Source organism: Arachis stenosperma, chromosome 7, assembly GCF_014773155.1.
Source record: "Arachis stenosperma cultivar V10309 chromosome 7, arast.V10309.gnm1.PFL2, whole genome shotgun sequence".
Taxonomy (NCBI): Eukaryota; Viridiplantae; Streptophyta; class Magnoliopsida; order Fabales; family Fabaceae; genus Arachis; species Arachis stenosperma.
In genome coordinates this window covers 77929178-77952191 of record NC_080383.1, presented here as the reverse complement: position 1 = coordinate 77952191, position 23014 = coordinate 77929178, and the positions used below count along the sequence as shown (strand labels likewise).

The 23014-nt window shown below is 39.0% G+C and overlaps 1 non-coding gene across 1 annotated transcript; it reads left to right on the top strand.

The window, feature by feature from the left end:
* Positions 1 to 7537: 7537 nt before the first annotated feature.
* Positions 7538 to 7645, top strand: LOC130943128 (small nucleolar RNA R71). The gene has a single exon (XR_009071661.1). It is a non-coding gene; the product is annotated as a small nucleolar RNA R71 (small nucleolar RNA).
* Positions 7646 to 23014: the final 15369 nt, after the last annotated feature.

Below are 23014 nucleotides of genomic sequence, written 5' to 3'. Positions count from 1 at the left end.
TAGTTAAAAAGAGAATTCTGTGTTGAGTGTGAATTATTGATGAACGGAATAGGAGGTGTGATGATGATAATTGTTGAATGAATTGAATGATGATGAGGATGAATTTAATATGAATATGTTTTGTGGGGATCGTGGTTATTTACCGCCCACCAGTATTTTTAAATGAATATGTTCTGTGGGGATCGTGGTTATTTACTACATCCCAATTTTTAAATGAATATGTTTTGTGGGGATCGTGATTATTTACCGCCCACGTGTGTGCTGTTTTTCAATTGAAAACATCTGTGGGGATCGAGGTGGTTTACCGCCCGCAGATGGTGGGGATCAAGGTGGTTTACCGCTCACCAGGTGAGGATTGTAATACTGTACCTCTCACCAGTTTTCAAGAGGATGATACCCAGGTTAGCTACTGGACATGTCGGGTTGGCTGTGTAACCAACAGATGAGACTCATCAGCCATAGGGCAGGCATACATCATATGTATATGTGTGTTTTGTTTGATTGTGCATTAATTGGGCTTGCCTATATGGTTATTATGCTTACCTGCTATATTTGCTATCTGCTGTATCTGTATCCTACCTGTGTTTGCTTTGTCTGTATTGCTTGGTTGTGCATCAGAGTTTTGGAGGATTGGAGGAAGGCGAAAATTAAGGCTTAAGTTAGAAAGGAAATAGAAATAAGAACCTTAGATAACATGTCCTGTTTATGGTTTTCCATTTATAAACTTTAAGATTTAAATATGAGTGTTGAAGTTCTAGGATTGCTGGTGCATGAAATTGTGATCACTACAACTTCGCACAACTAACCAGCAAGTGCACTGGGTCGTCCAAGTAATACCTTACGCGAGTAAGGGTCGATCCCACAGAGATTGTTGGTATGAAGCAAGCTATGGTCACCTTGTAAATCTCAGTCAGGCAAACTCAAATGTATAATGGTGATGAACGAAAATAACATAAAGATAAAGATAGAGATACTTATGTATATCATTGGTGTAAGAGCTTCAGACAAGCGTATGAAGATGCCTTCCCTTCCGTCTCTCTGCTTTCCTACTGCCTTCATCCAATCCTTCTTACTCCTTTCCATGGCAAGCTCGTGTAGGGTTTCACTGTTGTCAGCAGCTATCTCCCATCCTCTCAGTGAAAATACGTCCCTGATGCTCTGTCACAGCATAGGCTAATCATCTGTCGGTTCTCGTTCAGGCCGGAATAATATCCATTGATACTTTTGCGTCTGTCACTAACGCCCTAGCCTGCTAGGAGTTTGAAGCACGTCACAGTCATTCAGTCATTGAATCCTACTCAGAATACCACAGACAAGGTTTAGACCTTCCGGATTCTCTTGAATGCCGCCATCAAGTCCTGCCTATACCACGAAGATTCCGATTAAAGAATCCAAGAGATATTCACTAGAGCCTTGGTTGCTTGTAGAACAAAAGTGGTTGTCAGTCACCTTGTTCATGAGTGAGAATGATGATGAGTGTCACGGATCATCACATTCATCAAGTTGAAGAACAAGTGATATCTTAGAACAAGAACAAGCGGAATTGAATGGAAGAACAATAGTAATTGCATTAATACTCGAGGTACAGCAGAGCTCCACACCTTAATCTATGGTGTGTAGAAACTCCACCGTTGAAAATACATAAGAACAGGGTCTAGGCATGGCCGTGAGGCCAGCCTCCCAATGATCTAAGAACTAGATGTCCAAAGATGAAAAATACAATAGTAAAAGGTCCTATATATAGAGAACTAGTAGCCTAGGGTGTACAGAGATGAGTAAATGACATAAAAATCCACTTCCGGGCCCACTTGGTGTGTGCTTGGGCTGAGCAATGAAGAATTTTCGTGTAGAAACTCTTCTTGGAGTTAAACGCCAGCTTTTATGCCAGTTTGGGCGTTTAACTCCCAATTAGGTGCCAGTTCCGGCGTTTAACGCTGGAATTTCTTGAGGTGACTTTGAACGCCGGTTTGGGCCATCAAATCTTGGGCAAAGTATGGACTATCATATATTGCTGGAAAGCCCAGGATGTCTACTTTCTAACGCCGTTGAGAGCGCGCCAATTGGGCTTCTGTAGCTCCAGAAAATCCACTTTGAGTGCAGGGAGGTCAGAATCCAACAGCATCTGCAGTCCTTTTGAGTCTCTGGATCAGATTTTTGCTCAGATCCCTCAATTTCAGCCAGAAAATACCTAAAATCACAGAAAAACACACAAACTCATAGTAAAGTCCAGAAAAGTGAATTTTAACTAAAAACTAATAAAAATATAATAAAAACTCAACTAAAACTACCAAAAACATACTAAAAACAATGCCAAAAAGCGTACAAATTATCCGCTCATCACAACACCAAACTTAAATTGTTGCTTGTCCTCAAGCAACTGAAAATCAAATAAGATAAAAAGAAGAAAATATACTATAGATGATGACAAGTCATCTTAGCCTAGTTTCACTAGTCTTTTTCTTTTAATTTCACTTAGATTATGCACTTTCTTGAGGCTTAAGCAAGCTAAGTTAGGTAGATTTTCATGCTTCCTTTGATTAAACCAACCATATATGATTTAATGCAAATTCATGAGGTTTGATGCCATAATTGGTGCATATTAGGATAGAATGATCATCTCATGATTTCAAGCATAGCTTTGATGTGTTTGGTTGATTTATGATAGGTGAAGAAAGCTTGGAAAAGGATTGAAGTGAGAAGGAATGGCTAGAAGCTAAGATGAGACAATGAATCAAGGGAGATTGAACCAGGAACAAATGAAGTTGGAATTGAAGTTAGCCCCAACGTTAGCCCCTAACTTGGAGGCTAACGTTGGGAACTAAAATTGCTCCCAGGGGTTAGCCACGTTAGCGCCAACGTTAGCCCCTAACTTGGAGGCTAACGTTGGCATGAGAAATTGCTCCCAGGGGTTAGCCACGTTAGCGCCAACGTTAGCCCCTAACTTGGAGGCTAACGTTGGCATTTGAATTGTTTCCCAGGGGTGTGCAACGTTAGCGCCAACGTTAGCCCCTAACTTGGAGGCTAACGTTGGCGCCATTCCAACATGAAGCAAGGCCAACGTTAGGGACAAAGTTAGCCCCCTAACGTTGGCCCAAACGTGAAGTGCAGCAAATTAGTTTTACTGATATGAAAAGTTAGCCATGAAGTTAGCCCCTAACTTTGAGGCTAACTTTAAAAAAACCCAACTTTGCAAAACTCACATCCGGTTCAATTGATTCACTTGGGTCTCTCTCCAAACTTCAAGAGCAATCAACCAAGGCCTCCTTCAACCCAATTCCACCAAGAGCAAAGGCCCAAACCAAGGCTTGAAGATCAATTGAAGAAAGTGTATAAATAGGCTAGAATTCAATATTTTGGAGAGAGTTCTCTTTTTAGAATTTTGCTGAGAGCTTTCCTTGAGTTTTGAGTTACAGAGTGATCTTTAGTTTCTTGTTTCGGGGGAAGGAGAAGTCCATTCTCTTCCTCTTAGCTTTCAATTTCAATTACACTTGTCTTGGATCTTGGGTTGGAGAATTGAAGGAATTCTGTTTCAATCTCACCTTAGATCTCTCTTTTGATTTACTGTTTAATTGAATTTAGCTTCCTGTTAATTGCTCTTCTTCTATTTCCCTTGCAATTTACAATTTCCTGGCTATTGTTCTTGTTGGATCTAGGAAGGCATTGAGATCTAGACTCAGTTTTCTAGTCTCTGGGTCCTGAGATCCAATTCTCACATTTTAAATTTTCTGCTCTTGCTTTACTTATTCATTTACCTTTCTGTTTTAACTACGATCTAATCCCAATTCCCAATTATCCTTCTGTTCGATGCAATTTTACTTTTCCTTGTTTAATTTCTGCAAATCCAGCTCCCAATTCCCTTTACAATTCAAGTCATTTACATTTCCAGCACTTTAAGATTTTGCAATTTACATTACTTGCTCTTTAAGTTTCTGCCATTTAATTTCTTGTTCTTTAAGATTCAGCAATTTACTCATTGCTCTCTTTACTTTCAATGCAATTTAAATTCTGCAACTCAATCAACCAAATCTTGATTCGCTTGACTAATTCAACCACTAAACTAAAATTGCTCAATCCTTCAATCCCTGTGGGATCGACCTCACACCCGTGAGTTTTTATTACTTGATGCGACCCGGTATACTTGCCGGTTAGATTGGTGTTATTTTTGGGAGAAATTCATTTCTCAAACCCAAAATATCCCATCAATAGACTCCAAATTATCAATGAAACTAAGCTCCAAATTAGATGAGCGGGACTAGTAGCTTTTTGCCTCCGAACAGTTTTGGCATCTCACTCTATCCTTTGAAATTCAGAATGATTGGCTTCTTTAGGAACTCAGAATCCAGATAGTGTTATTGATTCTCTTAGTTAAGTATGATGATTCTTGAACACAGCTACTTTGTGAGTCTTGGCTGTGGCCCAAAGCACTCTGTCTTCCAGTATTACCACCGGATACATACATGCCACAGACACATAATTGGGTGAACCTTTTCAGATTGTGACTCAGCTTTGCTAGAGTCCCCAATTAGAGGTGTCCAGGGTTCTTAAGCACACTCTTTTTGCCTTGGATCACAACTTTATTTCTTTCTTTTTCTTTCTTTTTCTCTTTCTCCTCTTTTTTTTTTTTTTTTGTATTCACTGCTTTTTCTTGCTTCAAGAATCATTTTTATGATTTTTCAGATCCTCAGTAACATGTCTCCTTTTTCATCATTCTTTCAAGAGCCAACAATTTTAACATTCATGAATCACAAATTCAAAAGACATATGCACTGTTTAAGCATACATACAGAAAACAAAAAGTATTGTCACCACATCAAACTAATTAAGCTAGTTTTAAAGATAAATTTGAAATCCTGTACTTCTTGTTCTTTTTGTGATAAAAACAGTTTTCATTTAAGAAAGGTGATGGATTCATATTCATAGCTTTAAGGCATAGACACTAAGACACTAATGATCATAAGACACAAACATGGATAAACATAAAGCACTAAAATTCGAAAAACAGAAAAATAAAGAACAAGGAGATTAAAGAACGGGTCCACCTTAGTGATGGCGGCTCTTTCTTTCTCTTGAAGATCCTATGGAGTGCTTGAGCTCCTCAATGTCTCTTCCTTGTCTTTGTTGCTCCTCTCTCATGATCCTTTGATCTTCTCCAATTTCATGGAGGAGGATGGCATGTTCTTGGTGCTCCACCCTTAGTTGTCCCATGTTGGAACTTAATTTTCCTAGGGAGGTGTTAATTTGCTCCCAGTAGTCTTGTGGAGGAAAGTGCATCCCTTGAGGTATCTCAGGGATTTCTTGATGAGAGGGGTCTCTTGTTTGCTCCATCTTCTTCTTAGTGATGGGCTTGAGGTCATGCCTTCTCAGTTGAACCGGCTTTGGATGCCATAAATGGTTATGGAAAAACAAAAAGCAATGCTTTTATCACACCAAACTTAAAAGGTTTGCTCGTCCTCGAGCAAAAGAAGGAAGAAGAGAGTAGAAGAAGAAGAGATGGAGGAGAGGGAGATGGCTTTGTGGTTAGGCCAAAAGGGTAAGAAGTAGTGGTTTGAATTTGGATGGTGAGGTAAGTGGGGTTTTATGGAGGTGAGTGGTGAAGAGAGAGATGGGATTTGATAGGTGAGGGGTTTGTGGGGATCCTGTGGGATCCACAGATCCTTAGGTGTCAAGGAAAAGTCATCCCTGCACCAAATGGCATCAAAAATCACGTTTTGATCCAATGCTGGCGTTAAACGCCGGGCTGGTGCCCATTTCTGGTGTTTAACGCCAGATTCTTACCCTTTCCTGGCGTTTAACGCCAGTCTGGTGCCCCTTTCTGGCGTTAAACGCCCAGAATGGTGCCAGACTGGGCGTTAAACGCCCAACTGCTAGCCTCACTGGCGTTTAAACGCCAGTGAGTTCTTCCTCCAGGGTGTGCTGTTTTTCTTCCTGTTTTTCATTCTGTTTTTGCTTTTTTCATTGATTTTGTGACTTCTTATGATCATCAACCTACAAAAAAGATAAAATAACAAAAGGAAATAGTTAATTATAAAATATTGGGTTGCCTCCCAACAAGCGCTTCTTTAATGTCAATAGCTTGACAGAGGACTCTCATGGAGCCTCATAAATGATCAGAGCAATGTTGGAACCTCCCAACACCAAACTTAGAGTTTGAATGTGGGGGTTCAACACCAAACTTAGAGTTTGGTTGTGGCCTCCCAACACCAAACTTAGAGTTTGACTGTGGGGGCTCTATTTGTCTCTGATTTGAGGGAAGCTCTTCAAGCTTCCTCTCCATGGTGACAGAGGGATATCCTTGAGCCTTAAACACATAGGATTCTTCATTCACTTGAATGATCAGTTCACCTCCATCAACATCAATCACAGCCTTTGCTGTGGCTAGGAAGGGTCTGCCAAGGATGATGGATTCATCCATGCACTTCCCAGGATCTTGTCTCTTTTGAGGTAATTTCTGCCTAGACAAGTCATCCAGTTCCTTGGTGAGCAAGGGAGGTTCATCTTCCCAAGTCTCATTTCCAAATAACTTGTCATTTAGCTTCATGATTGCTCCAAGGTATTTAGCAACTTGCTCTTCAGTGGCATACTCATCCTCTTCAGAGGGAGAATACTCATCAGAGCTCATGAAAGGCAGAAGTAAGTCCAATGGAATCTCTATGATCTCACTTTGAGTCTCAGATTCCCATGGTTCCTCATTGGGGAACTCAGAGGAGATTGGTGCACGCCCATTGAGGTCTTCCTCAGTGGCGTCCACCTCCTCTCTTTCCTCTCCATATTCGGCCATGGTTATGGCTTTGCACTCTCCTTTTAGATTTTCTTCTATATTACTTGGGAGAGTACTAGGAGGGAGTTCAGTAACTTTCTTGCTCAGCTGACCCACTTGTCCTTCCAAATTTCTAATGGAGGACCTTGTTTCAGTCATGAAACTTTGAGTGGTTTTGATTAGATCAGAGACCATGGTTGCTAAGTCAGAGGGATTCTGCTTAGAACTCTCTGTCTGTTGCTGAGAAGATGATGGAAAAGGCTTGCCATTGCTAAACCTGTTTCTTCCACCATTATTGTTATTGAAACCTTGTTGAGGTCTCTCTTGATTCTTCCATGAGAAATTTGGGTGATTTCTCCATGAAGAATTATAGGTGTTTCCATAGGGTTCTCCTAAGTAATTCACCTCTTCCATTGAAGGGTTCTCAGGATCATAAGCTTCTTCTTCAGATGAAGCATCCTTAGTACTGCTTGGTGCATTTTGCATTCCAGACAGACTTTGAGAAATCAAATTGACTTGTTGGGTCAATATCTTGTTCTGAGCCAGAATGGTATTCAGAGCATCAATCTCAAGAACTCCTTTCTTCTGACTTGTCCCATTGTTCACAGGATTCCTTTCAGAAGTGTACATGAATTGGTTATTTGCAACCATTTCAATGAGCTCTTGAGCTTCTGTAGGTGTCTTCTTCAGATGAAGAGATCCTCCAGCAGAGCTATCCAAAGACATCTTGGATAGTTCAGAGAGACCATCATAGAAAATACCTATGATGCTCCATTCAGAAAGCATGTCTGAAGGACATTTTCTGATTAATTGTTTGTATCTTTCCCAAGCTTCATAGAGGGATTCTCCATCCTTCTGTCTGAAGGTTTGGACTTCCACTCTAAGCTTACTCAATTTTTGAGGTGGAAAGAACTTTGCCAAGAAGGCATTGACTAGCTTTTCCCAAGAGTCCAGGCTATCTTTAGGTTGTGAATCCAACCATATTCTAGCTCTGTCTCTTACAGCAAAAGGGAATAGCATAAGTCTGTAGACCTCAGGGTCTACCCCATTAGTCTTGACTGTGTCACAGATTTGCAAGAACTCAGCTAAAAACTGATGAGGATCTTCCAATGGAAGTCCATGGAACTTGCAATTCTGTTGCATTAGAGAAACTAATTGAGGCTTAAGCTCAAAGTTGTTTGCTCCAATGGCAGGGATAGAGATGCTTCTCCCATAGAAGTCGGGAGTAGGTGCAGTAAAGTCACCCAGCACCTTCCTTGCATTGTTTGCATTGTTGTTGTTTTCGGCTGCCATGTGTTCTTCTTCTTTGAAGAATTCGGTCAGGTCCTCTAAGGAGAGTTGTGCCTTAGCTTCTCTTAGCTTTCGCTTCAAGGTCCTTTCAGGTTCAGGGTCAGCTTCAACAAGAATGCCTTTGTCTTTGTTCCTGTTCATATGAAAGAGAAGAGAACAAGAAAATGTGGAATCCTCTATGTCACAGTATAGAGATTCCTTGAAGTGTCAGAGGAAAAGAGAAATAGAAAGAAGAAGGAGAAGAATAATTCGAACTTTAATTAGATAAGGTTCGAATTGTGCATTAAGAAGGAGTGGTACTCCATAAATAGAAGGATGTGAGAAGGAGGGAAGAGGATTTTCGAAAATTAATCAGATGTTAAAAACATTTTAAAAAATGATTGATAATTTTCGAAAATTGAAAGTGGAAAAGAAATCAAGTGATTTTTGAAAAAGATTTTGAAATTAGAAATCAAAAAGATTTGATTGAAAACTATTTTGAAAAAGATGAGGTTAAAAAGATTTGATTGAAAAGTTATGGTAAAAAAAATGTGATTGAGAAGATATGATTTGAAAACAATTTTAAAAGATATGTTTTGAAAACACTTTTAAAAGATTTGATTTGAAAATTAGTGACTTGCCTAACAAGAAAAGATATGATTCAAACATAAAACCTTCCTTAACAGAAAAGGCAAAAAAATGTTCAATCAAATCATTAATTGTTAGTAAGTATCTTTTGAAAAGGGAAAGAAATTGATTTTGAAAACATTTGATTGAAAAGATATGATTTGAAAAAGATTTGATTTTGAAAAACTTTGAAAACTTGAAAAAAAAATTGATTTTGAAAACAAAATCTTCCCCCTAGCACCATCCTGGCGTTAAACGCCCAGAATGGTTATACATTCTGGCGTTTAACGCCCAAAATGCTACCTCTTTGGGCGTTAAACGCCCAACTAGGTGCCCTGGCTGGCGTTTAAACGCCAGTCTGCCTTCTTCACTGGGCATTTTTGAATGCTCAGCTTTTTCTGTATAATTCCTCTGCAGCATGTTCTGAATCTTCAATTCTTTGTATCATTGACTTGAAAAGACACAAATTAAAAGTATTTTTGGATTTTTAATAATCAAAATGCAATAAGAATCAAATAACAATGCATGCAAGACACCAAACTTAGCAGTTTGCACACTACTAACACTATATGAGACACATAAACACTCAAGCCAAAAGAATTCAAAGATCAAAACAAAGAAATATATGCATGGATTCGAAAAATATAACAAGAACATGCATTTAACACTAGACTTAAGATGAGACTCTAGACTCAAACAAGAAATATTTTTGGATTTTATGATTTTATAAATTTTTTTTTTTGTGTTTTTCGAAAATTAAGTGAAAAGGAAAATAAAGGTATCAAAATTCTTAATGAGAATTCCAGGAATCATGCAATGTTAGTCTAAAGCTTTAGTCTAAAGGAATTAGACATGGCTAGCCAAGCTTCAGCAGGACATTGCATTCAAGAGCTAAATTGATGAGGATCAATCAGCTTTGGTGATGATAAGAACATCACCTTGAAACACTAGAATTCATTCTTAAGAACTCTGAAGAAAAATACCTAATCTAAGCAACAAGATGAACCGTCAGTTGTCCATACTCGAACAATCCCCGGCAACGGCGCCAAAAACTTGGTGCACGAAATTGTGATCACTACAACTTCGCACAACTAACCAGCAAGTGCACTGGGTCGTCCAAGTAATACCTTACGCGAGTAAGGGTCGATCCCACGGAGATTGTTGGTATGAAGCAAGCTATGGTCACCTTGTAAATCTCAGTCAGGCAAACTCAAATGTATAATGGTGATGAACGAAAATAACATAAAGATAAAGATAGAGATACTTATGTATATCATTGGTGTAAGAGCTTCAGACAAGCGTATGAAGATGCCTTCCCTTCCGTCTCTCTGCTTTCCTACTGCCTTCATCCAATCCTTCTTACTCCTTTCCATGGCAAGCTCGTGTAGGGTTTCACTGTTGTCAGCAGCTACCTCCCATCCTCTCAGTGAAAATACGTCCCTGATGCTCTGTCACAGCATAGGCTAATCATCTGTCGGTTCTCGTTCAGGCCGGAATAATATCCATTGATACTTTTGCGTCTGTCACTAACGCCCTAGCCTGCTAGGAGTTTGAAGCACGTCACAGTCATTCAGTCATTGAATCCTACTCAGAATACCACAGACAAGGTTTAGACCTTCCGGATTCTCTTGAATGCCGCCATCAAGTCCTGCCTATACCACGAAGATTCCGATTAAAGAATCCAAGAGATATTCACTAGAGCCTTGGTTGCTTGTAGAACAAAAGTGGTTATCAGTCACCTTGTTCATGAGTGAGAATGATGATGAGTGTCACGGATCATCACATTCATCAAGTTGAAGAACAAGTGATATCTTAGAACAAGAACAAGCGGAATTGAATGGAAGAACAATAGTAATTGCATTAATACTCGAGGTACAGCAGAGCTCCACACCTTAATCTATGGTGTGTAGAAACTCCACCGTTGAAAATACATAAGAACAGGGTCTAGGCATGGCCGTGAGGCCAGCCTCCCAATGATCTAAGAACTAGATGTCCAAAGATGAAAAATACAATAGTAAAAGGTCCTATATATAGAGAACTAGTAGCCTAGGGTGTACAGAGATGAGTAAATGACATAAAAATCCACTTTCGGGCCCACTTGGTGTGTGCTTGGGCTGAGCAATGAAGCATTTTCGTGTAGAGACTCTTCTTGGAGTTAAACGCCAGCTTTTATGCCAGTTTGGGCGTTTAACTCCCAATTAGGTGCCAGTTCCGGCGTTTAACGCTGGAATTTCTTGAGGTGACTTTGAACGCCAGTTTGGGCCATCAAATCTTAGGCAAAGTATGGACTATCATATATTGCTGGAAAGCCCAGGATGTCTACTTTCCAACGCCGTTGAGAGCGCGCCAATTGGGCTTCTGTAGCTCCAGAAAATCCACTTTGAGTGCAGGGAGGTCAGAATCCAACAGCATCTGCAGTCCTTTTGAGTCTCTGGATCAGATTTTTGCTCAGATCCCTCAATTTCAGCCAGAAAATACCTGAAATCACAGAAAAACACACAAACTCATAGTAAAGTCCAGAAAAGTGAATTTTAACTAAAAACTAATAAAAATATAATAAAAACTCAACTAAAACTACCAAAAACATACTAAAAACAATGCCAAAAAGCGTACAAATTATCCGCTCATCAATTGCCTCTGGCTTTCTTGGGACATTATATATTATGTATGTAGGCTACCATGATGAGAACCTCTGGTTCTCATTCTATATCTATGTTGTTGTTTTCAGATGCAGGTTGAGATATGCCTTGGTGAGCGTCTAGAGGCTTCTCTGACAAGCAAAGTTACGAAGTTATATTTTGGGGTTGTCTGTTATGTATTTTCTTTTCATCGATTCTCCTATATATATATATATATATATATATATATATATATATATATATATATATATATATATATATATATATAAACGATGTTTAATCCTCTTAGAGATTTTTTGGAAAACTAGGTGTTTTCTTTATGCATGTGGGTTATCTTGGGATATATACTTATGCTTATATATGTATTTATACTCCGGCCAGCTTTAGCTTTGCAAGTTGCATCTGGAGCTTGATATTCTATATTTTGGTACTCAACTCTTTGTATATACTCACGTCTTACCCTTATCCTTTCTCCGGTTTTATGTTTACGAGTGTAATGCGCTTTTCTTTTCGTGGTTTTTGCTTAAATCTTTCTTCATGGCTCCTAATTACAAATTTTTTCAACTACATCTATGCATATATTTTATTCTTCGAAGTTGTAATATCTCACCACCTCGGTTTTATGACTTAAGCATAAAGCTCTATGTGGTAAGGTGTTACATTATGGTATCCAAGCAGTTCGTTTCTGTAGAGCTTGAGGGATGGATTGACTATGCTTCTGCCCATCCTCTGGTTGTCTGTTAATGTTAAACTAGGTTATCTAACTGATAAATGTTGAATGAATGTTCATGAGTGATGAGCGGATAATTTATACGCCTTTTGGCATTGTTTTTAGGTAATTTTTAATAGGTTCAAGCTACTTTTAGGGATGTTTTCATTAGTTTTTATGTTAAATTCACATTTCTGGACTTTACTATGAGTTTGTGTGTTTTTCTGTAATTTTAGGTAATTTCTGGCTGAAATTGAGGGACTTGAGCAAAACTCTGAAAAAGGCTGACAAAAGGACTGCTGATGCTGTTGGAATCTGACCTCCCTGCACTCAAAATGGATTTTCTGGAGCTACAGAACTACAAATGGCGCGCTCTTAACGGCGTTGGAAAGTAGACATCCAGAGCTTTCCAGCAATATATAATAGTTCATACTTTATTTGGTAATTGATGACGTAAAGTGGCGCTCAACGCCAAGTACATGCTGCTGTCTGGAGTTAAACGCCAGAAACACGTCATAACCCGGAGTTGAACGCCAGAAACACGCTATAACTCGGCGTTCAACTCCAAGAAAAGCCTCAGCTCGTGGATAGATCAAGCTCAGCCCAAGCACACACCAAGTGGGCCCCGGAAGTGGATTTATGCATCAATTACTTACTCATGTAAACCCTAGTAGCTAGTCTAGTATATATAGGACACTTAACTATTGTATTAGACATCATCTTTTGATCACTTTAGATCAAAGGAACATCTGGGGGTGCATAGTCCTTAGACCATGGGGGCTGGCCATTCGGCCATGCCTGAACCTTTCACTTATGTATTTTCAACGGTGGAGTTTCTGCACACCATAGATTAAGGGTGTGGAGCTCTGCTGTACCTCAAGTTTCAATACAATTACTATTACTTTCTATTCAATTCTCTTTTATTCTTATTCCAAGATATACGTTGCACAACACTTTGATGAATGTGATGATCCGTGACACTCATCATCATTCTCACCTATGAACGCGCATGACTGACAACCACTTCCGTTCTACTCTAGGCCGGGCGCATATCTCTTAGATTCCCCAACAGAATCTTCGTGGTATAAGCTAGATATATGGTGGCATTCATGGGGATCCAGAAAGTTTAACCTTGTCTGTGGTATTCCGAGTAGGATCCTGGGAATCCGGAAAGTCTAACCTTGTCCGTGGTATTCCGAGTAGGATTCCGGTATTGAATGACTGTGACGAGCTTCAAACTTCTGAAGGCTGGGCGTTAGTGACAGATGCAAAAGAATCAAGGGATTCTATTCCAACCTGATTGAGAACCGACAGATGAATAGCCGTGCTGTGACAGAGCATTTGAACCATTTTCACTGAGAGGATGGGATGTAGCCATTGTCAAGGGTGATGCCTCCAGACGATTAGCCATGCAGTGACAGCGCATAGGACCATTTTCCCGAGAGGATGAAAAGTAGCCATTGACATTGGTGATACCCTACATATAGCTTGCCATGGAAAGGAGTAAGAAGGATTGGATGAATTTAATAAGAAAGTAGAGATTCGAGAGGATTCTAGCATCTCCACACGCCTATCTGAAATTCCCGCCATTAATTTACATAAGTATTTCTATCCTATTTTATTTTCTGTTTATTATTAATTTTCGAAATCCATAAACCAATTTAATCTGCCTAACTGAGATTTACAAGGTGACCATAGCTTGCTTCATACCAACAATCTCTGTGGAATCGACCCTTACTCACGTAAGGTATTACTTGGACGACCCAGTACACTTGCTGGTTTAGTTGAACGGAGTTGTGATCATAAATTCCAATAGAGACAATTTTTAAATCTCATGCAAATACATAGAGGATCACAATTTTGTCCACCAAGTTTTTGGCGCCGTTGCCGGGGATTGTTCGAGTATGGACAACTGACGGTTCATCTTGTTGCTCAGATTAGGTAATTTTCTTTTCAAAAATCTTTTTCAAAATTTTTCTTTTCTTTTTCGTTTTATTCCAAAAATATTTTCGAAAAAAATTAATAAAAAAAATCATAAAATCCTAAAAATCAAAAATATTTTATGTTTCTTGTTTGAGTCTTGAGTCAATTTTTAAGTTTGGTGTCAATTGCATGATTTAAAAATTTTTTCTTGCATTTTTCGAAAATTCCATGCATTCATAGTGTTCTTCATGATCTTCAAGTTGTTCTTGACAAGTCTTCTTGTTTGATCTTGATGTTTTCTTGCTTTGTTGTTTTTGTTGTTTTTCATATGCATTTTTTGTTTGTTAGAGTCCATGCATTAAAAATGTCTAAGTTTGGTGTCTTGCATATTTTCTTTGCATAAAAATTTTTTCAAAATTATGTTATTGATGTTCATCATGATCTTCAAAGTGTTCTTGGTGTTCATCTTGACATTCATAGTGTTCTTGCATGCATCATGTGTTTTGATCCAAAATTTTTAAGTTTTGGGTCATGTTTGTTTTTTTCTCTATCATAATTAAAAATTCAAAAATAAAAAAATATCTTTTCCTTATTTTTCTCATAATTTTCGAAAATTTGAGTTGACTTAGTCAAAAATTTTCAAAATTAGTTGTTTCTTACAAGTCAAGTCAAATTTTCAATTTTAAAAATCTTATCTTTTCAAAATCTTTTTCAAAAATTATATCTTTTTCATTTTTTTTATTTTTTGAAAAATTCAAAAATCTTTTTCTTATCTTTATATCATATTTTCAAAATTACACTAACAATTAATGTGATTGATTCAAAAATTTGAAGTTTGTTACTTTCTTGTTAAGAAAGGTTCAATCTTTAAGTTCTAAAATCATATCTTTTAGTTTCTTGTTAGTTAAGTAATTTTAAAAATTAAATCTTTTTCAAACATATCTTTTTATCTTTTATCTTATTTTTTTTATTTTATCTTTTATTATATCTTTTTCAAAAAATTTTATCTTTTTCAAAATTTGATTTTAAAATATCTTATCTAAACTTCTTATCTTCTTATCTTTTCAAATTTGATTTTAATATCTTTTTCAACTAACTATTTGACTTTTTGTTTATTTTTTATCTTTTTCAAAACCACCTAACTACTTTTCCCTCTCTAATTTTCGAAAATATCTCACCTCTTTTTCAAAAATTCTTTTTGTTCTAAATTTTAATTTTAATCTTATCTTATCTTTAATTTTCGAAAATTACTAACCCCTTTTTCAAAATTATTTTCGAATTTCTCTCTCCCTCATCTATTTCTATTTATTTTATTTATTTACTAACACTTCTCTTCATCTCTTATCACTTCCCCTATCCCTACTCTTTATACAGACTATTCATTCTTCTTCTTCACTCTTTCCCCCTTTTCTTCTTTTACTAACACAAAGGAATCTCTATACTGTGACATAGAGGATTCCTCTTCTTTTCTTGTTTTCTTCTCTTTCATATGAGCAGGAACAGGGAAAAAGGCACTCTTGTTGAAATTGATCCTGAACCTGAAAGGACTCTGAAAAGGAAACTAAGAGAAACTAAATTACAACAATCCAGAAACAACCTTTCAGAAATTTTCGAACAAGAGAAGGAGATGGCAGCCGAAAATAATAATAATGCAAGGAGAATGCTTGGTGACTTCACAAAGCCAACGTCCAAATTTAATGGAAGAAGCATCTCCATTCCTGCCATTGGAGCCAACAACTTTGAGCTGAAACCTCAGCTAGTTGCCTTAATGCAACAAAACTGCAAGTTTTATGGACTTCCATCTGAAGATCCTTATCAGTTTTTAACTGAGTTCTTGCAGATCTGTGAGACTGTAAAGATGAATGGAGTTGATCCTGAAGTCTACAGACTCATGCTTTTCCCTTTTGCTGTAAGAGACAGAGCTAGAATATGGTTGGATTCACAACCCAAGGATAGCATGGACTCCTGGTAGAAGCTGGTCACTGCCTTCTTGGATAAATTCTTTCCTCCTCAAAAGCTGAGTAAGCTGAGAGTGGATGTTCAAACCTTCAAACAAAAAGATGGTGAATCCCTCTATGAAGCTTGGGAAAGATACAAGCAGCTGACCAAAAGGTGCCCATCTGACATGTTTTCAGAATGGACCATATTAGATATATTCTATTATGGTCTATCTGAATTTTCGAAAATGTCATTGGACTATTCTGCAGGTGAATCTATTCACCTAAAGAAAACGCTTGAAGAGGCTCAAGAACTCATTGACATGGTTGCAAACAACCAATTCGTGTACACTTCTGAGAGGAATTCCGTGAATAATGGGATACCTCAGAAGAAAGGAGTTCTTGAAATTGATGCTCTGAATGCCATATTGGCTCAGAACAAAGTGTTGACTCAACAGGTCAACATGATCTCTCAAAATCTGAATGGATGGCAAAATGCATCCAACAGTACTAAAGAGGCAGCTTTTGAAGAAGCTTATGATCCTGAGAACCCTGCAATGGCAGAGGTTAATTACATGGGTGAACCTTATGGAAACACCTATAATTCATCTTGGAGGAATCATCCAAATTTCTCATGGAAGGATCAACAAAAGCCTCAACAAGGCTTTAACAATGGTGGACGCAATAGGCTGAGCAATAGCAAGCCTTTTCCATCATCTTCTCAGCAACAGACAGAGAATTCTGAACAAAACACTTCTAATTTAGCCAATCTAGTCTCTGATCTGTCAAAGGCCACTTTCAGTTTCATGAGTGAAACAAGATCCTCCATTAGAAATCTGGAGGCACAAGTGGGCCAGCTGAGTAAGAAAATCATTGAAACTCCTCCCAGTATTCTCCCAAGCAATACAGAAGAGAATCCAAAAGGAGAGTGCAAGGCCATTGATATAATCAATATGGCCGAATGCACAAGGGAGGAGGAGGACGAAAATCCTAGTGAGGAAGACCTCCTGGGACGTCCCTCAAGCAAGAAGGAGTTTCCTATTAAGGATCCACAGGAATCTGAGGCTCATATAGAGACCATAGAGATTCTATTAAATCTCCTTCTGTCATTCATGAGCTCTGAAGACTATTCTTCCTCTGAAGAGGATGAAGATGTGACTGGAGAGCAAGTTGCTCAATATTTAGGAGCTATCATGAAGCTGAATGCCAAGTTGTTTGGTAATGAGACTTGGGAAAGTGAACCTCCCTTGCTCATTAATGAACTAGATACCTGGATTCAGCAAACTCTACATCAAAAGAAACAAGATCCTGGCAAGTTTTTGATACCTTGTACCATAGGCACCATGACCTTTGCAAAAGCTCTGTGTGATCTGGGGTCAGGGATAAATCTTATGCCACTCTCTGTAATGGAGAAGCTGGGGATCATTGAGGTACAACCTGCCTTGTTCTCATTACAATTGGCAGACAAGTCATTGAGACAAGCTTATGGAATAGTGGAGGACGTGTTAGTAAAGGTTGAAGGCCTTTACATCCCTGCTGATTTCATAATCTTAGACACTAGGAAGGAAGAGGATGAATGCATCATCCTTGGAAGACCTTTCCTAGCTACAGCAAGAGCTGTGATAGATGTCAACAGAGGTGAACTAGTCCTTCAATTGAATGGGGACTACCTTGTGTTTAAGGCACATGGCCATCCCTCTGTGACAAAAGAGAGTAAGCATGAAGAGCTTCTCTCAGTTCAGAGTCAAGAAGAGCCCCCACAGTCAAACTCTAAGTTTGGTGTTGGGAGGCCACAACCAAACTCTAAGTTTGGTGTTAAGACCCCATATCCAAACTCTAAGTTTGGTGTTGGGACTATACAACATTGACATGATCACCTTTGTGGCTCCATGAGAGCCACTGTCAAGCTATTGACATTAAAGAAGCGCTTGTTGGGAGGCAACCCAATTTTATTTATCTAATTTTTATTTTATTTTATTGTTATTTTGTGTTTTATTAGGTACATGATCATGCGGAGTCATGAAAAAAATATAAAAATTAAAAACAGAATAAAAAATAGCAGAAGAAAAATCACACCCTGGAGGAAGCACAGACTGGCGTTCAACGCCAGTAAGGAGCATCTGGCTGGCGTTCAACGCCAGAACAGAGCATGAATCTGGCGCTGAACGCCAGAAACAAGCAACATTCTGGCGTTTGAACGCCAGGAATGTGCCTCAAGAAAAGCTGGCGCTAAACGCCAGTAACAAGCATGGAACTGGCGTTCAACGCCAGAAACATGCTACATATGGGCGTTGAACGCCCAGAACATGCTTTACATGGGCGTTGAACGCCCAGAACATGCTTTACATGGGCGTTGAACGCCCAGAACATGCTTTACATGGGTGTTGAACGCCCAGAATGTGCACCACTCGGCCTTTAAACGCCAGAATGGTGTGCAAAGGCATTTTACATGCCTATTTGGTGCAGGGATGGAATTCCTTGACACCTCAGGATCTGTGGACCCCACAGGATCACCTCAGGATTTGTGGACCTACAGGATCCCCACCTACTATATTCCCACCTTACCTCCTAATCCTATTTCACTCTTCCCCATGTCACACTTCCCAAAAATCCTTCACCAATCACCTCAATCTCTCTTCCCAATTACCCCCTTCACCACTCACATCCATCCACTCTTCCCCATAAACCCCACCTACCTTCAAAATTCAAAAACATTTTGCCACCCAATCCCACCCTAAATGGCCAAACCTACCCTCTCCCCTTTCCCTATATATACCCTTCCATTCTACTTCATGTTCACACAACACAACCCCCTATTCCATACTTTGGCCGAACCTACACTTCCTCTTCTCCTCCATATTCTCTTCTTCTTCTCCTCTCTTCTTTCTTCTCTTGCTCGAGGACGAGCAATATTTTAAGTTTGGTGTGGTAAAAGCATAAGCTTTTTATTTTTCCATTACCATCAATGGCACCTAAGGCCGGAGAATCCTCTAGAAAAGGAAAAGGGAAGACAAAAGCTTCCACCTCCGAGTCATGGGAGATGGAAAGATTCATCTCCAAGAGCCATCAAGACCACTTCTATGATGTTGTGGCAAAGAAGAAGGTGATCCCTGAGGTCCCTTTCAAGCTCAACTAAAATAAGTATCCGGAGATCCGACATGAGATCCGAAGTAGAGGTTGGGAAGTCCTAACCAACCCCATGCAACAAGTCGGAATCTTAATGGTTCAAGAGTTCTATGCCAATGCATGGATCACTAGAAACCATGATCAAAGTATGAACCCGAGTCCAAAGAATTACCTCACAATGGTTCGGGGGAAATACTTAGATTTTAGTCCGGAGAATGTGAGGTTGGCATTCCACTTGCCCATGATGCAAGGAGATGAACGCCCCTACACTAGAAGGGTCAACTTTAATCAAAGGTTGGACCAAGTCCTAATGGACATATGTGTGGAAGGAGCTCAATGGAAAAGAGACTCCAAAGGCAAGCCAGTCTAACTAAGAAGACTGGACCTCAAGCCTGTAGCTAGAGGATGGTTGGAGTTCATTCAATGCTCCATCATTCCCACTAGCAACCGATCTGAAGTTACTGTGGATCGGGCCATCATGATTCATAGCATTATGATTGGAGAGGAAGTAGAAGTTCATGAAGTCATCTCCAATGAATTCTACAAAATAGCCGAAAAGCCCTCCACCATGGCAAGGCTAGCTTTTCCTCACCTTATTTGCCATCTATGTTACTCAGCTGGAGTTATCATAGAAGGAGACATCTCCATTGAAGAGGATAAGCCCATCACCAAGAAGAGGATGGAGCAAGCAAGAGAGACCCTCCACGGTTCTCAAGAGATGCATGAGGAAGCTCATCATCAAGAAATCCCTGAGATGCCTCAAGGGATGCACTTTCCTCCCAACAACTATTGGGAACAACTCAACACTTCCTTAGAAGGTTTGAGCCACAATGTGGAACAATTAAGGGTGGAACATCATGAGCACTCCATCATTCTCCATGAAATAAGAGAAGATCAAAGAGCAATGAGGGAGGAGCAACAAAGGCAAGGAAGGGACATAGAAGAGCTTAAGGACATTGTTGGTCCTTCAAGAAGAAGACGCCACTAAGGTGGATTCATTCCTTGCTCTTATTTTCTTTCTGCTTTTCGGTTTTTATGTTGTATATTTATCTATGTTTTGTGTCTCTACTTCATGATCATTAGTAGTTAGTAACTATGTCTTAAAGTTATGAATACCTCCATGAATCCTTCGCCTCTCTTAAATGAAATATGTTTTAATTCAAAAGAACAAGAAGTACATGAATTTCGAATTTATCCTTAAAATTAATTTAATTATATTGATGTGGTGACAATACTTTTTGTTTTCTGAATGAATGCTTGAACAGTGCATATGTCTTTTGATATTGTTGTTTATGAATGTTAAAACTGTTGGCTCTTGAAAGAATGATGAACAAAGAGAAATGTTATTGATAATCTGAAAAATCATGAAATTGATTCTTGAAGCAAGAAAAAGCAGTGAAAAAGAAGAAGCTTGCGGAAAAAAAAAAAGAAAAAGAGAGAAATTGGCGAAAAAAATTGAAAGAAAAAGAAAAAGCAAGTAGAAAAAGCCAATAGCCCTTAAAACCAAAAGGCAAGGGTAAAAAGGATCCAAGGCTTTGAGCATCAATGGATAGGAGGGCCTAAGGAAATAAAATCCAGGCCTAAGCGGCTAAATCAAGCTGCCCCTAATCATGTGCTTGTGTCATGAAGGTCCAAGTGAAAAGCTTGAGACTGAGTGGTTAAAGTCGTGATCCAAAGCAAAAGAGTGTGCTTAAGAGCTCTGGACACCTCTAACTGGGGACTCTAGCAAAGCTGAGTCACAATCTGAAAAGGTTCACCCAGTCATGTGTCTGTGGCATTTGTGTATCCGGTGGTAATACTGGAAAACAAAGTGCTTAGGGCTACGGCCAAGACTCATAAGTAGCTGTGTTCAAGAATCAACATGCTTAACTAGGAAAGTCAATAACACTATCCAAAATTCTAAGTTCCTAGAGAAGCCAATCATTCAGAACTTCAAAGGAAAAAGTGAGATGCCAAAACTGTTCAGAAGCAAAAAGCTACAAGTCCCGCTCATCTAATTAGAATTAATATTCATTGATATTTTGGAATTCACAGTATATTCTCTTCTTTTTATCCTAATTGATTTTCAGTTGCTTGGGGACAAGCAACAATTTAAGTTTGGTGTTGTGATGAGCGGATAATTTATACGCCTTTTGGCATTATTTTTTGGTAATTTTTAATAGGTTCAAGCTACTTTTAGGGATGTTTTCATTAGTTTTTATGTTAAATTAACATTTCTGGACTTTACTATGAGTTTGTGTCTTTTTCTGTAATTTCAGGTAATTTCTGGCTGAAATTGAGGGACTTGAGCAAAACTCTGAAAAAGGTTGACAAAAGGACTGCTGATGCTGTTGGAATCAGACCTCCCTGCACCCAAAATGGATTTTCTGGAGCTATAAAACTCCAAATGGCACGCTCTCAACGGTGTTGGAAAGTAGACATCCAGAGCTTTTCAGCAATATATAATTATTTATACTTTATTCGGGAATTGACGATGTAAAGTGGCGCTCAATGCCAAGTACATGCTGCTATCTGGAGTTAAACGCCAGAAACACGTCATAACCCGGAGTTGAACGCCAGAAACACGCTATAACTCGGCGTTCAACTCCAAGAAAAGCCTCAGCTCGTGGATAGATCGAGCTCAGCCCAAACACACACCAAGTGGGCCCCGGAAGTGGATTTATGCATCAATTACTTACTCATGTAAACCCTAGTAGCTAGTCTAGTATATATAGGACACTTAACTATTGTATTAGACATCATCTTTTGATCACTTTAGATCAAAGGAACATCTGGGGGTGTATAGTCCTTAGACCATGGGGGCTGGCCATTCGGCCATGCCTGAACCTTTCACTTATGTATTTTCAACGGTAGAGTTTCTGCACACCATAGATTAAGGGTGTGGAGCTCTGCTGTACCTCAAGTTTCAATACAATTACTATTACTTTCTATTCAATTCTCTTTTATTCTTATTCCAAGATATATGTTGCACAACACTTTGATGAATGTGATGATCCGTGACACTCATCATCATTCTCACCTATGAACGCGCGTGACTGACAACCACTTCCGTTCTACTCTAGGCCGGGCGCATATCTCTTAGATTCCCCAACAGAATCTTCATGGTATAAGCTAGATAGATGGTGGCATTCATGGGGATCCAGAAAGTTTAACCTTGTCTGTGGTATTCCGAGTAGGATCCTGGGAATCCGGAAAGTTTAACCTTGTCTGTGGTATTCCGAGTAGGATCCTGGGAATCCGGAAAGTCTAACCTTGTCCGTGGTATTCCGAGTAGGATTCCGGTATTGAATAACTGTGACGAGCTTCAAACTCCTGAAGGCTAAGCGTTAGTGACAGATGCAAAAGAATCAAGGGATTCTATTCCAACCTGATTGAGAACCGACAGATGATTATCCGTGCTGTGACAGAGCATTTGGACCATTTTCACTGAGAGGATGGGATGTAGCCATTGTCAAGGGTGATGCCTCCAGACGATTAGCCATGCAGTGACAGCGCATAGGACCATTTTCCCGAGAGGATGAAAAGTAGCCATTGACACTGGTGATGCCCTACATATAGCTTGCCATGGAAAGGAGTAAGAAGGATTGGATGAATGTAATAAGAAAGTAGAGATTCGAGAGGATTCTAGCATCTCCACACGCCTATCTGAAATTCCCGCCATTAATTTACATAAGTATTTCTATCCTATTTTATTTTCTGTTTATTATTAATTTTTGAAATCCATAAACCAATTTAATCTGCCTAACTGAGATTTACAAGGTGACCATAGCTTGCTTCATACCAACAATCTCTGTGGAATCGACCCTTACTCACGTAAGGTATTACTTGGACGACCCAGTACACTTGCTGGTTTAGTTGAACGGAGTTGTGATCATAAATTCTAATAGAGCCAATTTTTAAATCTCATGCAAATACAAAGAGGATCACAATTTTGTCCACCAATGAGCATGCATTTGGGACTTTGAAGCACTAGACTTGCGATATTGATACTGATCACCTTGATATCATTTGTTTAGTGTGAACATGA